The 27,594-nt window shown below is 44.7% G+C and overlaps 2 long non-coding RNA genes across 2 annotated transcripts; both read left to right on the top strand.

Moving 5' to 3' along the window:
- The first annotated feature begins 15,942 nt into the window (after positions 1 to 15,942).
- Positions 15,943 to 17,327, top strand: LOC149350763 (uncharacterized). The gene is made up of 2 exons (XR_016289466.1): positions 15,943 to 16,803; positions 17,203 to 17,327. It is a non-coding gene; the product is annotated as an uncharacterized LOC149350763 (long non-coding RNA).
- Positions 17,328 to 24,067: 6,740 nt separating this feature from the next.
- LOC149350762 (uncharacterized) lies at positions 24,068 to 24,915 on the top strand. The gene is made up of 2 exons (XR_016289465.1): positions 24,068 to 24,391; positions 24,791 to 24,915. It is a non-coding gene; the product is annotated as an uncharacterized LOC149350762 (long non-coding RNA).
- The last annotated feature ends 2,679 nt before the right edge of the window (positions 24,916 to 27,594 follow it).

The following is a 27,594-nucleotide window of genomic DNA, read 5'->3' as shown; positions in this document are numbered from 1 at the left end:
TGCAGGGGGTCGGCGCTCACGCGTGGAGGCGCGCTGGCTTTGTGCGCTCGGGGGAGAAACACTTGTAGGCTGGCTGTTGTTCGCTGTGTCTCCTAGGTCTGTCCTGGGCGAAGTCTCTTCTTCCGGGAAGAGGTGCCAGGCTATGTGGGAAAATGGTGCACGTGCTCTCTCCGCTGGCGGACAGCTCTCAGACGGCGTCCCCTTACAAAAATGACTTTTGAGCTTCAGTTGACGCCTTGTTGAGCTCCTGTTGAATCAACTGGAAACCAACATGAACTCAATGTATGTTGAGCCTACTCAACACCTGCTACACGGAATGTTTGTTGAGCGTAGTCGAGAGATTTACTGTTGAGCAATTTCTGTTGGATTTAAGTTGAATCATCTCAAGGCAGCCGTTTCTAAGCCTAACTAAATGAAATCATTTCGACATCCATCGTGTAAACAGAACCTGATCACATTACACACATTAAGAACGCATGCAGCACCCGTTAAAACTTTCATAAACCGCTCAAAGTCATTTTCTTGCATGGAAAAAAGTGCACTTTGCTCATTCAGGCATACCTACTTTGGAGGATTCGTATGTGCTCTCATAAAAAAGGGCGCTTAATTAATGCTTGAATTAAGTTGTTTACGAATAAATCAAGGTCGTCAAATAATAGACCGTTGCATATGAACTTCATTACTTCTACTACACATAAAATAAATAAATATTAAGAGTAATAACTGACATAACTTTGCTGATCGGCAGGCCATAACCTGCGCAGGTCCGGACACCCCTGAGTAGGACTATATAAGGGCGAAGCCGAGGTTGCACTAAAGATCAAGATGAACTCCAGCTGTCAGTTCTTCCTATAGCCTCGTGTGCAGTGCTGTCCCATGCTCTTTATCTGATGGATGTGTATGTATATATATATATATATATATATATATATATATATATATATATATATATTTATATACATAAGTGTTTGTGCGTATGTGTGGAGCGCTACGTCACAGGGGGTGATGGCTTCACGTTAACAAGAAATCGCAGCAATATAAATATACCGCCGAAAATTGCATTGGTAGTCGGTCCATCTGGCGCAATACGAATGCATTCCCAGGATTTTTTGCTGTTTTACCCCAGCCAAGATTCAGAATGGCGTGTTGATTCACTCCCGTAATTCCAACATGAATTCAACATGAACGCAAAGCAGAAATTTCATTGAGAATGCTCAACTCTAGCACAGTGGCCACTTTTCCAATGAGTTTCAACTCGGCCTCAACAATTCACCAACACTAGCCAATCCTGGTCACAACAAAAATTCAACATGGCGTGTTGAGTCTGCTCATGAGAACTTCAACACTGTCTCAAGAAGCATTTTTGTAAGGGTCGTAAATCTACGCAGCTGGTTGAGATGTCGGCGTGCTACTGTGCCATGTATGTTGACGAGCCAAGAGCGCAGGCCTATGCGTCTGACAATTGTAGCTTCCTCCCAGCGTGGCTTTTTCAGAAACTGTCGGGCGAGGACGCGCTGCCCCTCATTAAGCGTGCCGCAGCGCGGAATTGCTTTTTCTTCCCGGAACGTCTCTGCCTTTGGCTCGGGGAGGATGGCTGTGAGCTGGGTTCGCATTTCGCGCTCGAACATCATTTTCGAGGGGGTCTCGCCTGTTGTGCTCTGAACCGTCGTGTGCTGCTTGAAGAGAAAGCGCGCAAGGCGGCGCTGCAGCGAGCCTGTCTGATCTCTTTCAAGGGCGCGTTTTAGCTCGGCTACGTAGCGCTCGGCTTGTCCGTTTGTCGCTGGGTGGTAGGGGGCCGATGTAACTGATGAGATCCCGTTGTCGCGATAAAACTTGAGGATCTCCGCAGACACAAACGGTGTTCCGTTGTCCGACACTACCTTGCGCGGCAGGCCGAACGTTGCAAATAGTGATCGGAGGTTGTCAATGACTGCTGCCGAAGTCGTCTGTCCCATTTGCCTTATCTCAAGCCACTTTGTGTAGGCATCTACGACCACAAGGAAAGTGCAGCCCTCAATTGGTCCTGCAAAATCAATGTGCAGTGTGTGCCATGGTGTGTCTGGCTTTTCCCATTCTGGGACAGGAGCTTTCGGCGGGGCGCTCCGGCTGCTCTGGCAAGGCTTGCATTCTCGCACCACTGTTTCGATGTCGTTGTCAATGCCAGGCCACCACATGTAGCTTCTGGCACACTTTTTCATTGCAACGATGCCCCGATGTCCGGCGTGGATGAGAGACATAGCTTGTGCGCGTAGTTCTCTCGGCATCACAACTCGGGACCCAAATATGATGCAGCCGCGATGGGTGCTCAACTCTGTAGCTCGCCTGCGGTAAGCGTCGAAGTTGTCCCCTTTGAGTTTATGCACGTTGCCTTGTTGAACAGCTGTGTAAACTAGCCGGAGAGCTGCGCACTTCTGCGTAGATGCTGCAACTGTGCCTGCTGTAAGCGGAGGTTCTGGCAGTGCTTCGAACATCAGAACGTCTCCTGGTGGAAATGGTTCGTCAACAGTTGCGTCTAGTGGCAGACGGCTTAGCGCATCGGCGTTTTGATGTTTGCCGCATATCATCACGCCTAGTGGAGAAAACCAGTTTCTCCCTAGAAGGCTTGATCCTGTGCCCTTCACAACAAGCAGAGGTAGCGTATGGGTCTGGCCGTTGTAGTTAACCTGCACGTTGGCAGAGCCCAATAGTGGCAGATTCTGTCCTGACCACGTTCGCAGGTGCGTGTCGTCTTGTTGCAGGGCGGGTGCGTCAGATGGCCATGAAGTTCGGAACGTGTCCTCACTGATCAGAGTACAGGCTGCGCCGGAGTCCACCTCGAACTTAATCAGCTGGTGATGTACGCTTACTTCTGTAAAAATCTTCGGTCGCGTGCCGAGATTCATGGTGTTCAGGTCGTACAACACAGATGGTGTTGCTGATGTTGTTCCATGGAGATCAGATAGCGGCGTATTCTCTGAGGCGTTGACGCTGTGATTAGGCTGGGAAGGTGACTTTATCTTGGCAAGTCTCCGTTTCGTAATGCATGCTCTTTCGATATGCCCTCGCTTGTGGCAAAAATTACACGTGGCTGACTGGAATCGACATCCCTGGGGGTTGTGTTGGTCGTCACACCGCCAGCAGCGTTGTGCCTTTTTGACCGATTTTACAACAACAGAAGGCTTGCGCACCTGGTTGCTTGTCTGGTGTACCGGCTCGGTGTTCCGGCGAATCCCTCTCTGCTGGTGACCGGCGCTCTCCGCTCGAACGGCGATGTCGTAAGCTTTGCTGAATGTGAGGTCCTTCTCAGCGAACAGGCGCTGCTGCAGTGACTCGTCACTCAGTCCGCACACAAATCTGTCGCGTAACATCACGTCCAAGGGAAGCATGGTGGTGTTAGCAGAAGAAGCTGCGTCTCCCTCCTGCCCGGTAGCTGTTGTCGACAGCGTTCCAAAATTGCAGTCGGCAGCGAGCTTCTTGAGCGCGGCTACGTAGGCGCTCACAGTTTCTCCTCCCAGTTGATCTCGTCGTTGGAAGCGAGCCCGGCTGTAGACCTCGGATGGCCTTGGGTCGTAGTGCTTTTGCAGCGCTTTTACGATGTCGTCGTAAGACACTGCCGCTGGTGTGCTTGGCTGAATAAGGGCGCAGACAGTATCGTAGGTCTGCTCCCCGCACAGCGTCAGCAGGTTGGCCCTCTTCAAGGCTGGGTCTGTGATGTTGTTAGCTTCAAAGTAGAACTGAAGGCGTCCAACCCACGATGACCACGATGAGCCGTTGAATTCTGGTATCTGATTGGGAAACCCTCGCGTAGCCATGGCTTGTCAATAGCGTTGCGTAGCGCGGGTCGAATCCACTTTCTCGTCGCCACTGTCGTGTCCGGTCGCTGTGTTGAATGCAGCGAAAGACGCACACGGTACTTTTAGACTTCGTTTATTTAAAGCTGAAGAGGGTGCGACCAGCGTCGACCGAGGCAGGAGCCGAACTGGCCGCCCGAAGAAAGGAGGGAGTGGAGAAGCGTCCACGGCAGGGAGTGGCTTCCCAGAACAGGAGGAGGGTGCGGGGGCGCACCGTGGGGGGGCCTCTGGTGACAGCGTGCGACGAAGGGCAAGCGGTCGTTAGGAGGAGGATTGAGTGGTCGTTAGGAGGAGGATGCGAACTGTCGTTAGGAGGGGAATGCGAGTGGTCGTTAGGAGGGGGCGCACACACACAAAAGCAATAAGGGGACACAACACTTCAGCAGCGAAAGACGCACACGGTACTTTAAGACTTCGTTTATTTAAAGCCGATGAGGGTGCGACCAGCGTCGACCGAGGCAGGAGCCGAACTGGCCGCCCGAAGAAAGGAGGGAGTGGAGAAGCGTCCACGGCAGGGAGTGGCTTCCCAGAACAGGAGGAGGGTGCGGGGGCGCACCGTGGGGGGGCCTCTGGTGACAGCGTGCGACGAAGGGCAAGCGGTCGTTAGGAGGAGGATTGAGTGGTCGTTAGGAGGAGGATGCGAACTGTCGTTAGGAGGGGAATGCGAGTGGTCGTTAGGAGGGGGCGCACACACACAAAAGCAATAAGGGGACACAACACTAACGTAACCTGGGCGGGTAAAACTTGTACAGCAGTTGGACCCAGCAAACCACAAACCTCCCATAGATGTCAAGATTAAGTCTGAACGTCTATGTACCAAAGCAAAATCTCTCAGACGTCTTATCTACCAACCTTTTTTCGTGGAAAAGCTGGAGACGTACCCACGACATTATATCTGCCTTAACCTAGACTCCTCGTAGATATTATTTGTCACGTCCAGAGATATATAATTTAAGAATTCCATATTTTTCAATCGTTCGATATTTCGTGTTGATTTACTGCATTTAAAGTTGGAAATCATTGTTGACTACAAATTGGAGGCATGACCAGCGCTGCCCGTGTTTTTGTGTTTTTTCGTGCTCGCTTCACGGCAACATTATCCTACCTAGAAAGAAGAAAAATACGGGAAATAGTAAAGACAAATCTGAACGCACACGCATCAGGTTTCTGACTCAACTATACGCAGTTGGTTTGAAATGCCGGTCACTTTGGTCAGGATTCGCATTGTTATTTCATTACTATTCTTACATTCAATTTATACCTTGTGCTACAGCCTGCAAGCTATCTCAACCACACTGAAAAGTGAGGACACACTAAAAACATTTTTATTTAGCAGCCAGGACTATATAATAACCATTTTTCTGATTAAGCATGTTTTATTCAACTATTTAAAGTACAAAAATTGGTTCAGTTCAATTTTTTGGAGTTATTTTTGCTCAAAAATGTCTTAAATCTGCTAATCGCGGTAGCAATGATAACTAACTATTGGAATGTTGAACTGAGGAAAGCTTAGGCATTTGTGTAGCTGAATGTGTGACCTCATATTTCTCGAGAATAAACTTCTTGAGTCCCGCTTTTTGTCATCATGTCAACACTGTAATCATGTCCAGTGCAGTCCAAAAATTTCTCCAGTTAACCCTGTGCCAGTGGCGGCCCCCTTATGCCAGCAAACTTCCGAACCTCATCTGCCCACCAGCCCTGATCCTCTCTGCTGTGCTTGCATTCTCTCTGAATCCAGCCCGTTACCCTAACGATAATTGGTTATCTTGCCTTCATGCTACATGCGCTGCCCATATGCCTGATCTGTGCCGCGGACCGGCGGCGGCGGGGAAAGCGCGGTGAATTGTCTACGCCGCCATCGCGTTGTAGTTCGTATTAGGTGAGGTGCGTTTCCAGATTCAGCGTAGAGGCTCATGGGAAAGTCGTCTGCTACCGCTACTTCCGGTTCCAAATTTCTCCCGCTACTAGCTTGCTTCACAGCAGTCGCGGTGTTAATTCGCTTCTTATACTGATTTATTTTCACTGCAACACCGCTGATTGTATTGCATCGTCGCAGGACCAACTAGACGTCAACTCTGTTCTGCTTCGTAACGTGTTTTCGCATCAAGTACAACCAGAATAGTGCAAACAGTAGGAGGCTTTCAATGGGTATGCAATGCGACGGGTTGAGACGCGCTGTGCGCGCGGTGACATGTATGGATAGTCTGCTAGTACAATGACAGCTTTTACACGCTTTGAGGCAAATGCATCTATCATTTGCTAAACTGTGCAAGCTTATCCTTCGCTGCCTTCGTGGTGCAGCAAAAAAAAAACTAATATGTAATGGTTTGGTTTATTAGGGTTTAACGTCCCAAAGCAACTCAGGCTTTGAGGGACGCCGTAGTGAAGGGCTCCGGAAATTTCGACCACCTGGGGTTCTTTAACGTGCACTGACATCGCACAGCACACGGGCCTCTAGAATTTCGCCTTCATCGAAATTCAGCCGCCGCGGCCGGGATCGAACCCGCGTAATGTCCAATGCGTTAAAATAGTTCGACAGCGCACACAGCCGACTGCCGTGCATACGCAGATCAGCCAGCCTACGCTGGCAATATTATAACCACGAGAAAACACTCGTATTTTTCGTTATTGTTAATTTTTGTGCTCAGGACGCGTTCATATGCAGCACACGCTGATCTTACGGTGATGCTGTGCAATACGCAATGTCGCAGAACAAACAGATTACCAAATAAACGATGCCCGAATGCACGGCAATGGCTATGCAGAAGGCATTGCGTGGGAGAAATTTGGAACCGGAAGTAGCTGGCAGACGATTTTTTCATGGTTGTTCGCATTCATTTCGGAAACGCACCTCACTTATAATAGCGCAAACTGCGCATGGCGATTGCAGCTGTGAAAAAAGTAATATGCTACAATTTAAAAATTATTAACTTATTTTTCGTGCCACAGCAAGCCTGCTACTAAGTACAAAAAAGAGACGATACAAAATATGTGACAGTTTCGCACATCCGCACGAGGCTAGGTTCAGCCATGGCGGCAGTGGTAGAGCGCAAGGCGTGTGCGATTTCTCATCGTGTTCCGTGGGAACGTTGGGTTTGAAGAACCTCGACACAGAATTAATTATTCCCTTATTATTGCTGGCGAGATTGTTCAACCGTTCTTTCCTTGATGGAGCTGAAGGAAGACAGTTTGCCTGCTTTTACTACTCGGCGAAGTGGACCCGTCAGTACGAATTAGGACTACAAGTCGTTTTCACCGGCTGTAATCGTGACCTTTCCTGGTGCGTACTAGTCTCAGTTTACTCATTGAAGTGTGTTTTATGCTATTTTTGCGTTCGTAATGAAAAAATTCTAACGCATTTATCGGCACGTTATATTTTTACGCTCACTCGTTTGGCTGTTTTGCCAAACTCGCTGTGTATTTTTGAAACAAAGGCTGGTGATGTATGCAACTGGCCTCTACTACCGAAATGTGGGCATGCGTTCGGATGGTGTGCCGAAGTACGTGTGCAAGCACACTCCGCTCAGCACGACTGTCTTTTAGTGCTGCAAGGGCAACCTTTGACGCTTCATAGCCTTGCGTCGGTAAAAGTGGCGTAAATTACTGGGTTTATTTGTTGTGGTTGCTGTGCCATTCTCTTGTCACCTGTAAAAGTGAACAATTATGCTTTCTTTTGCAGCAACCCTTGCTTATTGGGCTCGGCAGAAGAGTATTGATGCCACCGCAACTGTAAACCATTATGCTCAACGAGAAGATTCAGTGAAAGCGCCGAGCGCAATAAAATACTGACGCACTCGGAAGTCATCTGCAGTGTTTTGGGTTCCCGTGATGGTCATGTACTCGCTTACTCAACTGTATTTGAGCTAGCTGGAGTGCTTGGACGTCCCGACGACTCCATAGGGAAGTCTGTGGCTGGGATGCAGTAGGTCTCCGTTCCATCTGGAATTGTAACAGGTGTCAGCTGCATCTCGTATTGCAGCTGGTTCCAGTCGCAACTGGTTTAAGGAACAAATTTCCAGTTGCAACAACTGGAAATGTGTCCCCTAAAACAGTTGGACTGGAACCAGTTAGAAATTTTCTCCTGGGTATTGATCTATGTATGGTCATATTCTGATGTCTGCAGTACGTACTTACAACGTGAACTGGACCCCAATTTTCATGTTGTGGTACGTAGATTCTTCGTAAACGGTACTAAAATGGATGTCTAATGGAGGTGTCTAATGTCCAGCGTAAATATCTCGCTGATGTCTATGGTACGTTTTATGGTTTACTCGGGATATTCAGTGACGCCCAGAATGATTTAAACATCCGGAATGTTCCACCAGATTTGTCGCGGTGTCGGCGACAACAAAGAGATGGGACAGCTTGGCAGCTGTCGTTGTTGTTGTTGGCCTTACAAAATATATGTCCCTCGGGACGGGAGCCTGCAAACTTCAACGTCTTTCACTTCCAGCGCCGCAAGCGACGTATTTGAGCCTGAGCGCCGCCTGGCTATATGCACGTCTTTTTGCCCTCCGAGAACTTAAAACGATGGGACATTGAAATAATTAATTGATGCGGTTTATAGATACGGCATTTCAATCTGCATGATGGACGGAACCAACCATTGTTGTCGGCCACGCCGCAACAGATTTCAGGTACCTATTCTAAGAGTAGGATGCGCGGTTACACCTGTAGAGCTTTCCTTTGGCTTACTACTTCCAGTAATTGTGAATTGATGCTTTCAAGAAAGCTTCAGCACATGTCCCAGTTTTTAGGTCTTGCTATCCTAATGAACATATCAGTGATTCGCATAAAATGAGAGTCGATGTTGCGTTGCAGTTGTTCTATGCCATAATTTCCCCCTATTGCCAATTTTTTTTTGCTCACTATAACTGTATTTTCAGTTTGATACACTATTTAAGGAGTGCGCTGCTTGACAGGTTTCATGAAATGCTTCACTAACGTAACCTGGGTGGGTAAAACTTGTACGGCAGTTGGATATTAAGTGACGCCGAGAAAGATTTAAACATACGGAATGTTCCACCAGATTTGTCGCGGTGTCGGCGACAACAAAGAGATGGGACAGCTTGGCAGCTGTCATTGTTGTTGTTGGCCTTACAAAATATATGTCCCTCGGGAGGGGAGCCTGCAAACTTCAACGTCTTTCACTGCCAGCGCCGCAAGCGACGTATTTGAGCCTGAGCGCCGCCTGGCTATCTGCACGTCTTTTTGCCCTCCGAGAACTTAAAACGATGGGACATTGAAATAATTAATTGATGCGGTTTATAGATATGGCATTTCAATCTGCCTGATGGACGGAACCAACCATTGTTTTCGGCAACGCCACAACAGTTTTCAGGTACATCTTCTAAGCGTAGGTTGTGCGGTTACTCCTGTAGAGCATTCCTTTGGCTTACTACTTCCAGTAATTGTGAATTGATGCTTTCAAGAAAGCTTCAGCACATGTCCCAGTTTTTAGGTTTTGCTATCCTAGTGAACATGTCAGTGATTCGCATAAAATGAGAGTCGATGTTGCGTTCCAGTTGTTCTATGCCATAATTTCCCCCTATTGCCAATTTTTTTTGCTCACTATAAGTGTATTTTCTGTTTGATACACTATTTAGGGAGTGCGCTGCTTAACAGTATACTATGGAATGCTTCACTAACGTAACCTGGGTGGGTAAAACTTGCACGGCAGTTGGATATTCAGTGACGCCCAGAACGATTTAAACTTCCGAAATGTTCCACCAGATTTGTCGCGGTGTCGGTGCAACAAAGTGATGGGACAGCTTGGCAGCTGTTGTTCTTGTTCGCCTCACAAAATATATGTCGTTGTTGTTGTTGTAGCAAAAGATATGTCCTTCAGGAGGAGTGCCTGCAAACTTAAACGTCTTTCACGTCTTTGAGCCTGAGCGCCGCCTGGCTATATGCACGTCTTTTTGCCCTCCAAGAACTTAAAACTATGGGTCATTGAAATAATTAATTGATGCGGTTTATAGATACGGCATTTCAATCTGCATGATGGACGGAACCAACCATTGTTGTCGGCCACGCCAACAGTTTTCAGGTACCTGTTCTAAGCATAGGTTGCTTGGTTACTCCTGTAGAGCTTTCCTTTGGCTTACGACTTCCAGAAATTGTGAATTGATGCTTTCAAGAAAACTACAGCACATGTCCCAGTTTTTAGGTTTTGCTATCCTAGTGAACATGTCAGTGATTCGCATAAAATGAGAGTCAATGTTGCGTTCCAGTTATTCTATGCCATAATTTTCCCGTATTGTCAGATTTTTTTTTGCTCTCTATAAGTGTTTTCTGTTCGATACACTATTTAAGGAGTGCGCTGCTTGACAGTCTACCATAGATTGCTTCGCTAACGTAACCTGGGTGGGTAAAACTTGCACGGCAGTTGGATATTCAGTGACGCCCAGAACGATTTAAACTTCCGAAATGTTCCACCAGATTTGTTGGGGTGTCGGTGCAACAAAGAGATGGGACAGCTTGGCAGCTGTTGTTGTTGCTCGCCTCACAAAATATATGTCGTTGTTGTTGTTCTTGTTGTTGTAGGAAAACATATGTCCTTCAGGAGGGGAGCCTGCAAACATAAGGTATGTCACCACCTTTGAAAAGGCGTTTTTTTTAAAACGATATTTTTTTCTTTTTTATATTTCAAGAATCCCCAAAGATTCAAAAATGTTTTGCAGCATGAATAATGTTCGTATTTTATTTTGTTCAAAAGTTATAGCGAACTTTCGATTAGGTGGTGAACAGTTCTGAAACCGAAACTAATGTGTTTTGGTAAGAGAAAATGATAACTCAGCGATAATCAACGGCGTATATTGAAAATTTTCTGTTTTTTTAGTAGTTTCATATATAAAAGCTTATTCGAAGGCAATTTGTAAGGCTTTCTTTTTTTTAAACAATGCTTTAAATTTCACAAGGGGGATGCGTGACGCTACAAGCATCTCAGTTGTTTACTTGCGCGCGCTTCACGCTATCGGTTTGAATGCTACCGGATTCGTCCTTGAATGATGGCAACAGAAGTACAGCAGATATTTCGAGGGAAGCAGGCATCGAATCTGACCACCACGCTCACGTAGCATGTTGCACCAGTGACCATTACTGTGTGAAGAAGGCCCAGCGTCAATCAAAGGGTGAGGCAAAACATCTCCGCAAGAAAAGACGGGCAGCAACAGATGCCAAAAGAGAGCTCGTATCAACTACGGAGGGCCCTAGCTATGAACCTGGATGATTTTAACTTCCTAGGGTATGATGATCTTGTTTCTACAAGGATTGAAAAACTTTCATCTTGTTTTTCTCAAAATTTCATTTCTTGCACTTTCGTGTTGCGCAAACAATGATAACTTCGAAATGAATAAATATTTTTCAATGAAACCTTGCATGCTCGTTCCTTTGTTACTAGCCTCTGCAATGAACTAGGATAAATGAAATCGAATGGTGAGTTTTGATATAATCATGTTTTACGTGAAGGAATGCAGGCAAAAATGACACATTTATTTTTGTTTTCATTGGCATATTTGCTATAACTTTTTTCCAATTCTCGGATGGCAAAGATCCTAGTTCGTTGCACAGTATGGTTAGTTGGCTAACTCTGTGCCAAAAAGTTTACCATTCCTGCTCTCCATTCGCTAGTTATGAATGTTTGCATAACAGCCAAGTTTGGGCAATTTTTTGTGAATAATAAATGCCAGCACGACTTTTTTCACCCTTTCTTGCTTTTGAATATCATATAAAACAGTGCTTTATAAGGCAAGTGTGAAATAAAAATTTAATGGTCAAAATTTTAAAAAATTTTGAAAAAGGTGGTGACATACCTTAAACGTCTTTCACGTCTTTGAGCCTGAGCGCCGCCTGGCTATGTGCACGTCTTTTTGCCTTCCAAGAACTTAAAACGATGGGACATTGAAATAATTAATTGATGCAGTTTATAGATACGGCATTTCAATCTTCATCATGGACGGAACCAACCATTGTTGTCAGCCACGCCGCAACAGTTTTCAGGTACCTGTTCTAAGCGTAGGTTGCGCGGTTACTCCTGTAGAGCATTCCTTTGGCTTACTACTTCTAGTAATTGTGAATTGATGCTTTCAAGAAAGCTTCAGCACATGTCCCAGTTTTTAGGTTTTGCTATCCTAGTGAACACATCAGTGATTCGCATAAAATGAGAGTCGATGTTGCGTTGCAGTTGTTCTATGCCATAATTTTCCTCTATTGCCATTTTTTTTTGCTCACTATAAGTGTATTTTCTGTTCGATACACTATTTAAGGAGTGCGCTGCTTGACAGGTTACATGAAATGCTTCACTAACGTAACCTGGGTGGGTAAAACTTGTACGGCAGTTGGATATTCAGTGATGCCCAGAATGATTTAAACATCCGGAATGTTCCAGCAGATTTGTCGCGGTGTCGGTGACAACAAAGAGATGGGACAGCTTGGCAGCTGTCGTTGTTGTTGTTGGGCTTACAAAATATATGTCCCTCGGGAGGGGAGCCTGCAAAATTCAACGTCTTTCACTTCCAGCGCCGCAAGTGATGTCTTTGAGCCTGAGCGCCGCCTGGCTATATGAACGTCTTTTTGCCCTCCGAGAACTTAAAACGATGGGGCATTGAAATAATTAATTGATGCGGTTTATAGATACGGCATTTCAATCTGCATGATGGACGGAACCAACCATTGTTGTCGGCCACGCCGCAACATTTTTCAGGTACCTGTTCTAAGCGTAGGTTGCGCGGTTACTCCTGTAGAGCTTTCCTTTGGCTTACTACTTCCAGTAATTGTGAATTGATGCTTTCAAGAAAGCTTCAGCACATGTCCCAGTTTTTAGGTTTTGCTATCCTAGTGAACTTATCAGTGATTCGCATAAAATGAGAGTCGATGTTGCGTTCTATTTGTTCTATGCCATAATTTTTCCGTATTCTCAGATTTTTTTTGCTCTCTATAAGTGTGTTTTCTGTTCGATACACTGTTTAATGAGTTCGCTGCTTAACAGTATACCATAGAATGCTTCACTAACGTAACCTGGGTGGGTGAAATTTGTAGGGCAGTTGGATATTCAGTGACGCCCAGAATGATTTAAACATCCTGAATGTTCCACCAGATTTGTCGCGGTGTCGGTGACAACAAAGAGATGGGACAGCTTCGCAGCTGTCGTTGTTGTTGTTGGCCTTACAAAATATATGTCCCTCGGAAGGGGAGCCTGCAAACTTCAACGTCTTTCACTTCCAGCGCCGCAAGCGACGTCTTTGAGCCTGAGCGCCGCCTGGCCATTTGCACGTCTTTTTGCCCTCCGAGAACTTAAAACGATGGGACATTGAAATAATTAATTGATGTGGTTTATAGATACGGCATTTCAATCTGCATGGTGGACGAAACCAACCATTGTTGTCGGCAACGCCACAACAGTTTTCAGGTACATCTTCTAAGTGTAGGTTGTGTGGTTGCTCCTGTAGAGCATTCCTTTGGCTTACTACTTCCAGTAATTGTGAATTGATGCTTTCAAGAAAGCTTCAGCACATGTCCCAGTTTTTAGGTTTTGCTATCCTAGTGACCATATCACTGATTCGCCTAAAATGAGAGTCGATGTTGCGTTCCAGTTGTTCTATGCCATAATTTTCCCGTATTGTCAGTTTTTTTGCTCTCTATAAGTGTTTTCTGTTCGATACACTATTTAAGGAGTGCGCTGCTTGACAGTGTACCATAGATTGCTTCACTAACGTAACCTGGGTGGGTGAAATTTGCACGGCAGTTTGATATTCAGTGACGCCCATAATGATTTAAACATCCGAAATGTTCCACCAGATTTTTCTCGGTGTCTTTGACAACAAAGAGATGGGAGAGCTTGGCAGCTGTCGTTGTTGTTGTTGGCCTTACAAAATATATGTCCCTCGGGAGGGGAGCCTGCAAACTTCAACGTCTTTCACTTCCAGCGCCGCAAGCGACGTCTTTGAGCCTGAGCGCCGCCTGGCTCTATGCACGTCTTTTTGCCCTCCAAGAACTTAAAACGATGGGGCATTGAAATAATTAATTGATGCGGTTTATAGATACGGCATTTCAATCTGCATGATGGACGGAACCAACCATTGTGGTCGGCCACGCCGAAACAGTTTTCAGGTACCTGTTCTAAGCGTAGGTTGCGCGGTTACTCCTGTAGAGCATTCCTTTGGCTTACTACTTCCAGTAATTGTGAATTGATGCTTTCAAGAAAGCTTCAGCACATGTCCCAGTTTTTAGGTTTTGCTATCCTAGTGAACACATCAGTGATTCGCAAAAAATGAGAGTCGATGTTGCGTTGCAGTTGTTCTATGCCATAATTTCCCTCTATTGCCAATTTTTTTTTGCTCACTATAAGTGTATTTTCTGTTCGATACACTATTTAAGGAGTGCGCTGCTTGACAGGTTACATTAAATGCTTCACTAACGTAACCTGGGTGGGTAAAACTTGTACGGCAGTTGGACCCAGCAAACCACAAACCTCCCATAGATGTCAATATTAAGTCTGAACGTCTATGTACCAAAGCAAAATCTCTCAGACGTCTTATCTACCAACCTTTTATCGTGGAAAAGCTGGAGACGTACCCACGACATTATATCTGCCTTAACCTAGACTCCTCGTAGATATTATTTGTCACGTCCTGAGATATATAATTTAAGAATTCCATATTTTTCAATCGTTCGATATTTCGTGTTGCCTTACTGCATTTAAAGTTGGAAATCGCTGTTGACTGCAAATTGGAGGCATGACCAGCGCTGCCCGTGTTTTTGTGTTTTTTCGTGCTCGCTTCACGGCAACATTATCCTACCTAGAAAGAAAAAAAATACGGGAAATAGTAAAGACAAATCTGAACGCACACGCATCAGGTTTCTGACTCAACTATACGCAGTTGGTTTGAAATGCCGGTCACTTTGGTCAGGATTCGCATTGTTATTTCATTACTATTCTTACATTCAATTTATACCTTGTGCTACAGCCTGCAAGCTATCTCAACCACACTGAAAAGTGAGGACACACTAAAAACATTTTTATTTAGCAGCCAGGACTATATAATAACCATTTTTCTGATTAAGCATGTTTTATTCAACTATTTAAAGTACAAAAATTGGTTCAGTTCAATTTTTTGGAGTTATTTTTGCTCAAAAATGTCTTAAATCTGCTAATCGCGCTAGCAATGATAACTAACTATTGGAATGTGGAACTGAGGAAAGCTTAGGCATTTGTGTAGCTGAATGTGTGACCTCATATTTCTCGAGAATAAACTTCTTGAGTCCCGCTTTTTATCATCATGTCAACACTGTAATCATGTCCAGTGCAGTCCAAAAATTTCTCCAGTTAACCCTGTGCCAGTGGCGGCCCCCTTATGCCAGCAAACTTCCGAACCTCATCCGCCCACCAGCCCTGATCCTCTCTGCTGTGCTTGCATTCTCTCTGAATCCAGCCCGTTACCCTAACGATAATTGGTTATCATGCCTTCATGCTACATGCGCTGCCCATATGCCTGATCTGTGCCGCGGACAGGCGGCGGCGGGGAAAGCGCGGTGAATTGTCTACGCCGCCATCGCGTTGTAGTTCGTATTAGGTGAGGTGCGTTTCCAGATTCAGCGTAGAGGCTCATGGGAAAGTCGTCTGCTACCGCTACTTCCGGTTCCAAATTTCTCCCGCTACTAGCTTGCTTCACAGCAGTCGCGGTGTTAATTCGCTTCTTATACTGATTTATTTTCACTGCAACACCGCTGATTGTATTGCATCGTCGCAGGACCAACTAGACGTCAACTCTGTTCTGCTTCGTAACGTGTTTTCGCATCAAGTACAACCAGAATAGTGCAAACAGTAGGAGGCTTTGAATGGGTATGCAGTGCGACGGGTTGAGACGCGCTGTACGCGCGGTGACATGTATGGATAGTCTGCTAGTACAATGAAAGCTTTTACACGCTTTGAGGCAAATGCATCTATCATTTGCTAAACTGTGCAAGCTTATCCTTCGCTGCCTTCGTGGTGCAGCAAAAAAAAACTAATATGTAATGGTTTGGTTTATTAGGGTTTAACGTCCCAAAGCAACTCAGGCTTTGAGGGACGCCGTAGTGAAGGGCTCCGGAAATTTCGACCACCTGGGGTTCTTTAACGTGCACTGACATCGCACAGCACACGGGCCTCTAGAATTTCGCCTTCATCGAAATTGAGCCGCCGTGGCCGGGATCGAACCCGCGTAATGTCCAACGCGTTAAAATAGTTCGACAGCGCACACAGCCGACTGCCGTGCATACGCAGATCAGCCAGCCTACGCTGGCAATATTATAACCACGAGAAAACACTCGTATTTTTCGTTATTGTTAATTTTTGTGCTCAGGACGCGTTCATATGCAGCACACGCTGATCTTACGGTGATGCTGTGCAATACGCAATGTCGCAGAACAAACAGATTAGCATATAAACGATGCCCGAATGCACGGCAATGGCTATGCAGAAGGCATTGCGTGGGAGAAATTTGGAACCGGAAGTAGCTGGCAGACGATTTTTTCATGGTTGTTCGCATTCATTTCGGAAACGCACCTCACTTATAATAGCGCAAACTGCGCATGGCGATTGCAGCTGTGAAAAAAGTAATATGCTACAATTTAAAAATTATTAACTTATTTTTCGTGCCACAGCAAGCCTGCTACTAAGTACAAAAAAGAGACGATACAAAATATGTGACAGTTTCGCACATCCGCACGAGGCTAGGTTCAGCCATGGCGGCAGTGGTAGAGCGCAAGGCGTGTGCGATTTCTCATCGTGTTCCGTGGGAACGTTGGGTTTGAAGAACCTCGACACAGAATTAATTATTCCCTTATTATTGCTGGCGAGATTGTTCAACCGTTCTTTCCTTGATGGAGCTGAAGGAAGACAGTTTGCCTGCTTTTACTACTCGGCGAAGTGGACCCGTCAGTACGAATTAGGACTACAAGTCGTTTTCACCGGCTGTAATCGTGACCTTTCCTGGTGCGTACTAGTCTCAGTTTACTCATTGAAGTGTGTTTTATGCTATTTTTGCGTTCGTAATGAAAAAATTCTAACGCATTTATCGGCACGTTATATTTTTACGCTCACTCGTTTGGCTGTTTTGCCAAACTCGCTGTGTATTTTTGAAACAAAGGCTGGTGATGTATGCAACTGGCCTCTACTACCGAAATGTGGGCATGCGTTCGGATGGTGTGCCGAAGTACGTGTGCAAGCACACTCCGCTCAGCACGACTGTCTTTTAGTGCTGCAAGGGCAACCTTTGACGCTTCATAGCCTTGCGTCGGTAAAAGTGGCGTAAATTACTGGGTTTATTTGTTGTGGTTGCTGTGCCATTCTCTTGTCACCTGTAAAAGTGAACAATTATGCTTTCTTTTGCAGCAACCCTTGCTTATTGGGCTCGGCAGAAGAGTATTGATGCCACCGCAACTGTAAACGATTATGCTCAACGAGAAGATTCAGTGAAAGCGCCGAGCGCAATAAAATACTGACGCACTCGGAAGTCATCTGCAGTGTTTTGGGTTCCCGTGATGGTCATGTACTCGCTTACTCAACTGTATTTGAGCTAGCTGGAGTGCTTGGACGTCCCGACGACTCCATAGGGAAGTCTGTGGCTGGGATGCAGTAGGTCTCCGTTCCATCTGGAATTGTAACAGGTGTCAGCTGCATCTCGTATTGCAGCTGGTTCCAGTCGCAACTGGTTTAAGGAACAAATTTCCAGTTGCAACAACTGGAAATGTGTCCCCTAAAACAGTTGGACTGGAACCAGTTAGAAATTTTCTCCTGGGTATTGATCTATGTATGGTCATATTCTGATGTCTGCAGTACGTACTTACAACGTGAACTGGACCCCAATTTTCATGTTGTAGGTACGTAGATTCTTCGTAAACGGTACTAAAATGGATGTCTAATGGAGGTGTCTAATGTCCAGCGTAAATATCTCGCTGATGTCTATGGTACGTTTTATGGTTTACTCGGGATATTCAGTGACGCCCAGAATGATTTAAACATCCGGAATGTTCCACCAGATTTGCCGCGGTGTCGGCGACAACAAAGAGATGGGACAGCTTGGCAGCTGTCGTTGTTGTTGTTGGCCTTACAAAATATATGTCCCTCGGGACGGGAGCCTGCAAACTTCAACGTCTTTCACTTCCAGCGCCGCAAGCGACGTATTTGAGCCTGAGCGCCGCCTGGCTATATGCACGTCTTTTTGCCCTCCGAGAACTTAAAACGATGGGACATTGAAATAATTAATTGATGCGGTTTATAGATACGGCATTTCAATCTGCATGATGGACGGAACCAACCATTGTTGTCGGCCACGCCGCAACAGTTTTCAGGTACCTGTTCTAAGCGTAGGATGCGCGGTTACACCTGTAGAGCTTTCCTTTGGCTTACTACTTCCAGTAATTGTGAATTGATGCTTTCAAGAAAGCTTCAGCACATGTCCCAGTTTTTAGGTCTTGCTATCCTAGTGAACATATCAGTGATTCGCATAAAATGAGAGTCGATGTTGCGTTGCAGTTGTTCTATGCCATAATTTCCCCCTATTGCCAATTTTTTTTTGCTCACTATAAGTGTATTTTCTGTTTGATACACTATTTAAGGAGTGCGCTGCTTGACAGGTTTCATGAAATGCTTCACTAACGTAACCTGGGTGGGTAAAACTTGTACGGCAGTTGGATATTAAGTGACGCCGAGAAAGATTTAAACATACGGAATGTTCCACCAGATTTGTCGCGGTGTCGGCGACAACAAAGAGATGGGACAGCTTGGCAGCTGTCATTGTTGTTGTTGGCCTTACAAAATATATGTCCCTCGGGAGGAGAGCCTGCAAACTTCAACGTCTTTCACTTCCAGCGCCGCAAGCGACGTATTTGAGCCTGAGCGCCGCCTGGCTATATGCACGTCTTTTTGCCCTCCGAGAACTTAAAACGATGGGACATTAAAATAATTAATTGATGCGGTTTATAGATACGGCATTTCAATCTGCCTGATGGACGGAACCAACCATTGTTTTCGGCAACGCCACAACAGTTTTCAGGTACATCTTCTAAGCGTAGGTTGTGCGGTTACTCCTGTAGAGCATTCCTTTGGCTTACTACTTCCAGTAATTGTGAATTGATGCTTTCAAGAAAGCTTCAGCACATGTCCCAGTTTTTAGGTTTTGCTATCCTAGTGAACATGTCAGTGATTCGCATAAAATGAGAGTCGATGTTGCGTTCCAGTTGTTCTATGCCATAATTTCCCCCTATTGCCAATTTTTTTTTGCTCACTATAAGTGTATTTTCTGATTGATACACTATTTAAGGAGTGCGCTGCTTAACAGCATACTATGGAATGCGTCACTAACGTAACCTGGGTGGGTAAAACTTGCACGGCAGTTGGATATTCAGTGACGCCCAGAACGATTTAAACTTCCGAAATGTTCCACCAGATTTGTCGCGGTGTCGGTGCAACAAAGTGATGGGACAGCTTGGCAGCTGTTGTTGTTGTTCGCCTCACAAAATATATGTCGTTGTTGTTGTTCTTGTTGTTGTAGGAAAACATATGTCCTTCAGGAGGGGAGCCTGCAAACATAAGGTATGTCACCACCTTTGAAAAGGCGTTTTTTTTTTAAATGATATTTTTTTCTTTTTTATATTTCAAGAATCCCCAAAGATTCAAAAATGTTTTGCAGCAAGAATAATGTTCGTATCTTATTTTGTTCAAAAGTTATAGCGAACTTTCGATTAGGTGGTGAACAGTTCTGAAACCGAAACTAATGTGTTTTGGTAAGAGAAAATGATAACTCAGCGATAATCAACGGCGTATATTGAAAATTTTCTGTTTTTTTAGTAGTTTCATATATAAAAGCTTATTCGAAGGCAATTTGTAAGGCTCTCTTTTTTTTTTAAACATTGCTTTAAATTTCACAAGGGGGATGCGTGACACTACAAGCATCTCAGTTGTTTACTTGCGCGCGCTTCACGCTATCGCTTTGAATGCTACCGGATTCGTCCTTGAATGATGGCAACAGAAGTACAGCAGATATTTCGAGGGAAGCAGGCATCGAATCTGGCCACCACGCTCACGTAGCATGTTGCACCAGTGACCATTACTGTATGAAGAAGGCCCAGCGTCAATCAAAGGGTGAGGCAAAACATCTCCGCAAGAAAAGACGGGCAGCAACAAATGCCAAAAGAGAGCTCGTATCAACTACTGAGGGCCCTAGCTATGAACCTGGATGATTTTAACTTCCTAGGGTATGATGATCTTGTTTCTACAAGGATTGAAAAACTTTCATCTTGTTTTTCTCAAAACTTCATTTCTAGCACTTTCGTGTTGCGCAAACAATGATAACTTCGAAATGAATAAATATTTTTCAATGAAACCTTGCATGCTCGTTCCTTTGTTACTAGCCTCTGCAATGAACTAGGCTAAATGAAATCGAATGGTGAGTTTTGATATAATCATGTTTTACGTGAAGGAATGCAGGCAAAAATGACACATTTATTTTTGTTTTCTTTGGCATTTTTGCTATAACCCCTTTTCCAATTCTCGGATGGCAAAGATCCTAGTTCGTTGCACAGTATGGTTAGTTGGCTAACTCTGTGCCAAAAAGTTTACCATTCCTGCTCTCCATTCGCTAGTTATGAATGTTTGCATAACAGCCAAGTTTGGGCAATTTTTTGTGAATAATAAATGCCAGCACGACTTTTTTCACCCTTTCTTGCTTTTGAATATCATATAAAACAGTGCTTTATAAGGCAAGTGTGAAATAAAAATTTAATGGTCAAAATTTTAAAAAATTTTGAAAAAGGTGGTGACATACCTTAAACGTCTTTCACGTCTTTGAGCCTGAGCGCCGCCTGGCTATGTGCAAGTCTTTTTCCCTTCCAAGAACTTAAAACGATGGGACATTGAAATAATTAATTGATGCAGTTTATAGATACGGCATTTCAATCTGCATGATGGACGGAACCAACCATTGTTGTCAGCCACGCCGCAACAGTTTTCAGGTACCTGTTCTAAGCGTAGGTTGCGCGGTTACTCCTGTAGAGCTTTCCTTTGGCTTACTACTTCCAGTAATTGTGAATTGATGCTTTCAAGAAAGCTTCAGCACATGTCCCAGTTTTTAGGTTTTGCTATCCTAGTGAACATATCAGTGATTCGCATAAAATGAGAGTCGATGTTGCGTTCCAGTTGTTCTATGCCATAATTTTTCCGTATTGTCAGATTTTTTTTTTGCTCTCTATAAGTGTGTTTTCTGTTCGATACACTATTTAAGGAGTTCGCTGCTTAACAGTATACCATAGAATGCTTCACTAACGTAACCTGGGTGGGTGAAATTTGTACGGCAGTTGGATATTCAGTGACGCCCAGAATGATTTAAACATCCGGAATGTTCCACCAGATTTGTCGCGGTGTCGGTGACAACAAAGAGATGTGACAGCTTGGCAGCTGTCGTTGTTGTTGTTGGCCTTACAAAATATATGTCCCTCGGGAGGGGAGCCTGCAAACTTCAACGTTTTTCACTTCCAGCGCCGCAAGTGATGTCTTTGAGCCTGAGCGCCGCCTGGCTATATGCACGTCTTTTTGCCCTCCAAGAACTTAAAACGATGGGGCATTGAAATAATTAATTGATGCGGTTTATAGATACGGCATTTCAATCTGCATGATGGACGGAACCAACCATTGTGGTCGGCCACGCCGCAACAGTTTTCAGGTATCTGTTCTAAGCGTAGGTTGCGCGGTTACTCCTGTAGAGCATTCCTTTGGCTTACTACTTCCAGTAATTGTGAATTGATGCTTTCAAGAAAGCTTCAGCACATGTCCCAGTTTTTAGGTTTTGCTATCCTAGTGAACACATCAGTGATTCGCATAAAATGAGAGTCGATGTTGCGTTGCAGTTGTTCTATGCCATAATTTTCCTCTATTGCCATTTTTTTTTGCTCACTATAAGTGTATTTTCTGTTCGATACTCTATTTAAGGAGTGCGCTGCTTGACAGGTTACATGAAATGCTTCACTAACGTAACCTGGGTGGGTAAAACTTGTACGGCAGTTGGACCCAGCAAACCACAAACCTCCCATGGATGTCAAGATTAAGTCTGAACGTCTATGTACCAAAGCAAAATCTCTCAGACGTCTTATCTACCAACCTTTTTTCGTGGAAAAGCTGGAGACGTACCCACGACATTATATCTGCCTTAACCTAGACTCCTCGTAGATATTATTTGTCACGTCCTGAGATATATAATTTAAGAATTCCATATTTTTCAATCGTTCGATATTTCGTGTTGCCTTACTGCATTTAAAGCTGGAAATCGCTGTTGACTGCAAATTGGATGCATGACCAGCGCTGCCCGTGTTTTTGTGTTTTTTCGTGCTCGCTTCACGGCAACATTATCCTACCTAGAAAGAAAAAAAATACGGGAAATAGTAAAGACAAATCTGAACGCACACGCATCAGGTTTCTGACTCAACTATACGCAGTTGGTTTGAAATGCCGGTCACTTTGGTCAGGATTCGCATTGTTATTTCATTACTATTCTTACATTCAATTTATACCTTGTGCTACAGCCTGCAAGCTATCTCAACCACACTGAAAAGTGAGGACACACTAAAAACATTTTTATTTAGCAGCCAGGACTATATAATAACCATTTTTCTGATTAAGCATGTTTTATTCAACTATTTAAAGTACAAAAATTGGTTCAGTTCAATTTTTTGGAGTTATTTTTGCTCAAAAATGTCTTAAATCTGCTAATCGCGCTAGCAATGATAACTAACTATTGGAATGTGGAACTGAGGAAAGCTTAGGCATTTGTGTAGCTGAATGTGTGACCTCATATTTCTCGAGAATAAACTTCTTGAGTCCCGCTTTTTATCATCATGTCAACACTGTAATCATGTCCAGTGCAGTCCAAAAATTTCTCCAGTTAACCCTGTGCCAGTGGCGGCCCCCTTATGCCAGCAAACTTCCGAACCTCATCTGCCCACCAGCCCTGATCCTCTCTGCTGTGCTTGCATTCTCTCTGAATCCAGCCCGTTACCCTAACGATAATTGGTTATCTTGCCTTCATGCTACATGCGCTGCCCATATGCCTGATCTGTGCCGCGGACAGGCGGCGGCGGGGAAAGCGCGGTGAATTGTCTACGCCGCCATCGCGTTGTCGTTCGTATTAGGTGAGGTGCGTTTCCAGATTCAGCGTAGAGGCTCATGGGAAAGTCGTCTGCTACCGCTACTTCCGGTTCCAAATTTCTCCCGCTACTAGCTTGCTTCACAGCAGTCGCGGTGTTAATTCGCTTCTTATACTGATTTATTTTCACTGCAACACCGCTGATTGTATTGCATCGTCGCAGGACCAACTAGACGTCAACTCTGTTCTGCTTCGTAACGTGTTTTCGCATCAAGTACAACCAGAATAGTGCAAACAGTAGGAGGCTTTCAATGGGTATGCAATGCGACGGGTTGAGACGCGCTGTGCGCGCGGTGACATGTATGGATAGTCTGCTAGTACAATGACAGCTTTTACACGCTTTGAGGCAAATGCATCTATCATTTGCTAAACTGTGCAAGCTTATCCTTCGCTGCCTTCGTGGTGCAGCAAAAAAAAACTAATATGTAATGGTTTGGTTTATTAGGGTTTAACGTCCCAAAGCAACTCAGGCTTTGAGGGACGCCGTAGTGAAGGGCTCCGGAAATTTCGACCACCTGGGGTTCTTTAACGTGCACTGACATCGCACAGCACACGGGCCTCTAGAATTTCGCCTTCATCGAAATTCAGCCGCCGCGGCCGGGATCGAACCCGCGTAATGTCCAACGCGTTAATATAGTTCGACAGCGCACACAGCCGACTGCCGTGCATACGCAGATCAGCCAGCCTACGCTGGCAATATTATAGCCACGAGAAAACACTCGTATTTTTCGTTATTGTTAATTTTTGTGCTCAGGACGCGTTCATATGCAGCACACGCTGATCTTACGGTGATGCTGTGCAATACGCAATGTCGCAGAACAAACAGATTAGCAAATAAACGATGCCCGAATGCACGGCAATGGCTATGCAGAAGGCATTGCGTGGGAGAAATTTGGAACCGGAAGTAGCTGGCAGACGATTTTTTCATGGTTGTTCGCATTCATTTCGGAAACGCACCTCACTTATAATAGCGCAAACTGCGCATGGCGATTGCAGCTGTGAAAAAAGTAATATGCTACAATTTAAAAATTATTAACTTATTTTTCGTGCCACAGCAAGCCTGCTACTAAGTACAAAAAAGAGACGATACAAAATATGTCACAGTTTCGCACATCCGCACGAGGCTAGGTTCAGCCATGGCGGCAGTGGTAGAGCGCAAGGCGTGTGCGATTTCTCATCGTGTTCCGTGGGAACGTTGGGTTTGAAGAACCTCGACACAGAATTAATTATTCCCTTATTATTGCTGGCGAGATTGTTCAACCGTTCTTTCCTTGATGGAGCTGAAGGAAGACAGTTTGCCTGCTTTTACTACTCGGCGAAGTGGACCCGTCAGTACGAATTAGGACTATAAGTCGTTTTCACCGGCTGTAATCGTGACCTTTCCTGGTGCGTACTAGTCTCAGTTTACTCATTGAAGTGTGTTTTATGCTATTTTTGCGTTCGTAATGAAAAAATTCTAACGCATTTATCGGCACGTTATATTTTTACGCTCACTCGTTTGGCTGTTTTGCCAAACTCGCTGTGTATTTTTGAAACAAAGGCTGGTGATGTATGCAACTGGCCTCTACTACCGAAATGTGGGCATGCGTTCGGATGGTGTGCCGAAGTACGTGTGCAAGCACACTCCGCTCAGCACGACTGTCTTTTAGTGCTGCAAGGGCAACCTTTGACGCTTCATAGCCTTGCGTCGGTAAAAGTGGCGTAAATTACTGGGTTTATTTGTTGTGGTTGCTGTGCCATTCTCTTGTCACCTGTAAAAGTGAACAATTATGCTTTCTTTTGCAGCAACCCTTGCTTATTGGGCTCGGCAGAAGAGTATTGATGCCACCGCAACTGTAAACGATTATGCTCAACGAGAAGATTCAGTGAAAGCGCCGAGCGCAATAAAATACTGACGCACTCGGAAGTCATCTGCAGTGTTTTGGGTTCCCGTGATGGTCATGTACTCGCTTACTCAACTGTATTTGAGCTAGCTGGAGTGCTTGGACGTCCCGACGACTCCATAGGGAAGTCTGTGGCTGGGATGCAGTAGGTCTCCGTTCCATCTGGAATTGTAACAGGTGTCAGCTGCATCTCGTATTGCAGCTGGTTCCAGTCGCAACTGGTTTAAGGAACAAATTTCCAGTTGCAACAACTGGAAATGTGTCCCCTAAAACAGTTGGACTGGAACCAGTTAGAAATTTTCTCCTGGGTATTGATCTATGTATGGTCATATTCTGATGTCTGCAGTACGTACTTACAACGTGAACTGGACCCCAATTTTCATGTTGTAGGTACGTAGATTCTTCGTAAACGGTACTAAAATGGATGTCTAATGGAGGTGTCTAATGTCCAGCGTAAATATCTCGCTGATGTCTATGGTACGTTTTATGGTTTACTCGGGATATTCAGTGACGCCCAGAATGATTTAAACATCCGGAATGTTCCACCAGATTTGTCGCGGTGTCGGCGACAACAAAGAGATGGGACAGCTTGGCAGCTGTCGTTGTTGTTGTTGGCCTTACAAAATATATGTCCCTCGGGACGGGAGCCTGCAAACTTCAACGTCTTTCACTTCCAGCGCCGCAAGCGACGTATTTGAGCCTGAGCGCCGCCTGGCTATATGCACGTCTTTTTGCCCTCCGAGAACTTAAAACGATGGGACATTGAAATAATTAATTGATGCGGTTTATAGATACGGCATTTCAATCTGCATGATGGACGGAACCAACCATTGTTGTCGGCCACGCCGCAATAGTTTTCAGGTACCTGTTCTAAGCGTAGGATGCGCGGTTACACCTGTAGAGCTTTCCTTTGGCTTACTACTTCCAGTAATTGTGAATTGATGCTTTCAAGAAAGCTTCAGCACATGTCCCAGTTTTTAGGTCTTGCTATCCTAGTGAACATATCAGTGATTCGCATAAAATGAGAGTCGATGTTGCGTTGCAGTTGTTCTATGCCATAATTTCCCCCTATTGCCAATTTTTTTTTTGCTCACTATAAGTGTATTTTCTGTTTGATACACTATTTAAGGAGTGCGCTGCTTAACAGTATACTATGGAATGCTTCACTAACGTAACCTGGGTGGGTAAAACTTGCACGGCAGTTGGATATTCAGTGACGCCCAGAACGATTTAAACTTCCGAAATGTTCCACCAGATCTGTCGCGGTGTCGGTGCAACAAAGTGATGGGACAGCTTGGCAGCTGTTGTTCTTGTTCGCCTCACAAAATATATGTCGTTGTTGTTGTTGTAGCAAAAGATATGTCCTTCAGGAGGAGTGCCTGCAAACTTAAACGCCTTTCACGTCTTTGAGCCTGAGCGCCGCCTGGCTATATGCACGTCTTTTTGCCCTCCAAGAACTTAAAACTATGGGTCATTGAAATAATTAATTGATGCGGTTTATAGATACGGCATTTCAATCTGCATGATGGACGGAACCAACCATTGTTGTCGGCCACGCCAACAGTTTTCAGGTACCTGTTCTAAGCGTAGGTTGCTTGGTTACTCCAGTAGAGCTTTCCTTTGGCTTACGACTTCCAGAAATTGTGAATTGATGCTTTCAAGAAAACTACAGCACATGTCCCAGTTTTTAGGTTTTGCTATCCTAGTGAACATGTCAGTGATTCGCATAAAATGAGAGTCGATGTTGCGTTCCAGTTGTTCTATGCCATAATTTCCCCTTATTGCCAATTTTTTTTGCTCACTATAAGTGTATTTTCTGTTTGATACACTATTTAAGGAGTGCGCTGCTTGACAGTGTACCATGGAATGCTTCGCTAACGTAACCTGGGTGGGTAAAACTTCCACGGCAGTTGGATATTCAGTGCCGCCCAGAACGATTTAAACTTCCGAAATGTTCCACCAGATTTGTTGCGGTGTCGGTGCAACAAAGAGATGGGACAGCTTGGCAGCTGTTGTTGTTGTTCGCCTCACAAAATATATGTCGTTGTTGTTGTTCTTGTTGTTGTAGGAAAACATATGTCCTTCAGGAGGGGAGCCTGCAAACATAAGGTATGTCACCACCTTTGAAAAGGCGTTTTTTTTTTAAATGATATTTTTTCTTTTTTATATTTCAAGAATCCCCAAAGATTCAAAAATGTTTTGCAGCAAGAATAATGTTCGTATCTTATTTTGTTCAAAAGTTATAGCGAACTTTCGATTAGGTGGTGAACAGTTCTGGAACCGAAACTAATGTGTTTTGGTAAGAGAAAATGATAACTCAGCGATAATCAACGGCGTATATTGAAAATTTTCTGTTTTTTTAGTAGTTTCATATATAAAAGTTTATTCGAAGGCAATTTGTAAGGCTTTCTTTTTTTTAAACATTGCTTTAAATTTCACAAGGGGGATGCGTGACACTACAAGCATCTCAGTTGTTTACTTGCGCGCGCTTCACGCTATCGCTTTGAATGCTACCGGATTCGTCCTTGAATGATGGCAACAGAAGTACAGCAGATATTTCGAGGGAAGCAGGCATCGAATCTGGCCACCACGCTCACGTAGCATGTTGCACCAGTGACCATTACTGTATGAAGAAGGCCCAGCGTCAATCAAAGGGTGAGGCAAAACATCTCCGCAAGAAAAGACGGGCAGCAACAAATGCCAAAA

This window comes from Amblyomma mixtum, chromosome 3 (genome assembly GCF_055824585.1).
Source record: "Amblyomma mixtum isolate Tamu chromosome 3, ASM5582458v1, whole genome shotgun sequence".
Classification (NCBI taxonomy): domain Eukaryota; kingdom Metazoa; phylum Arthropoda; class Arachnida; order Ixodida; family Ixodidae; genus Amblyomma; species Amblyomma mixtum.
Note: the sequence above shows the minus strand (reverse complement) of the source record. Positions and strands in the feature narration are given on the sequence as shown.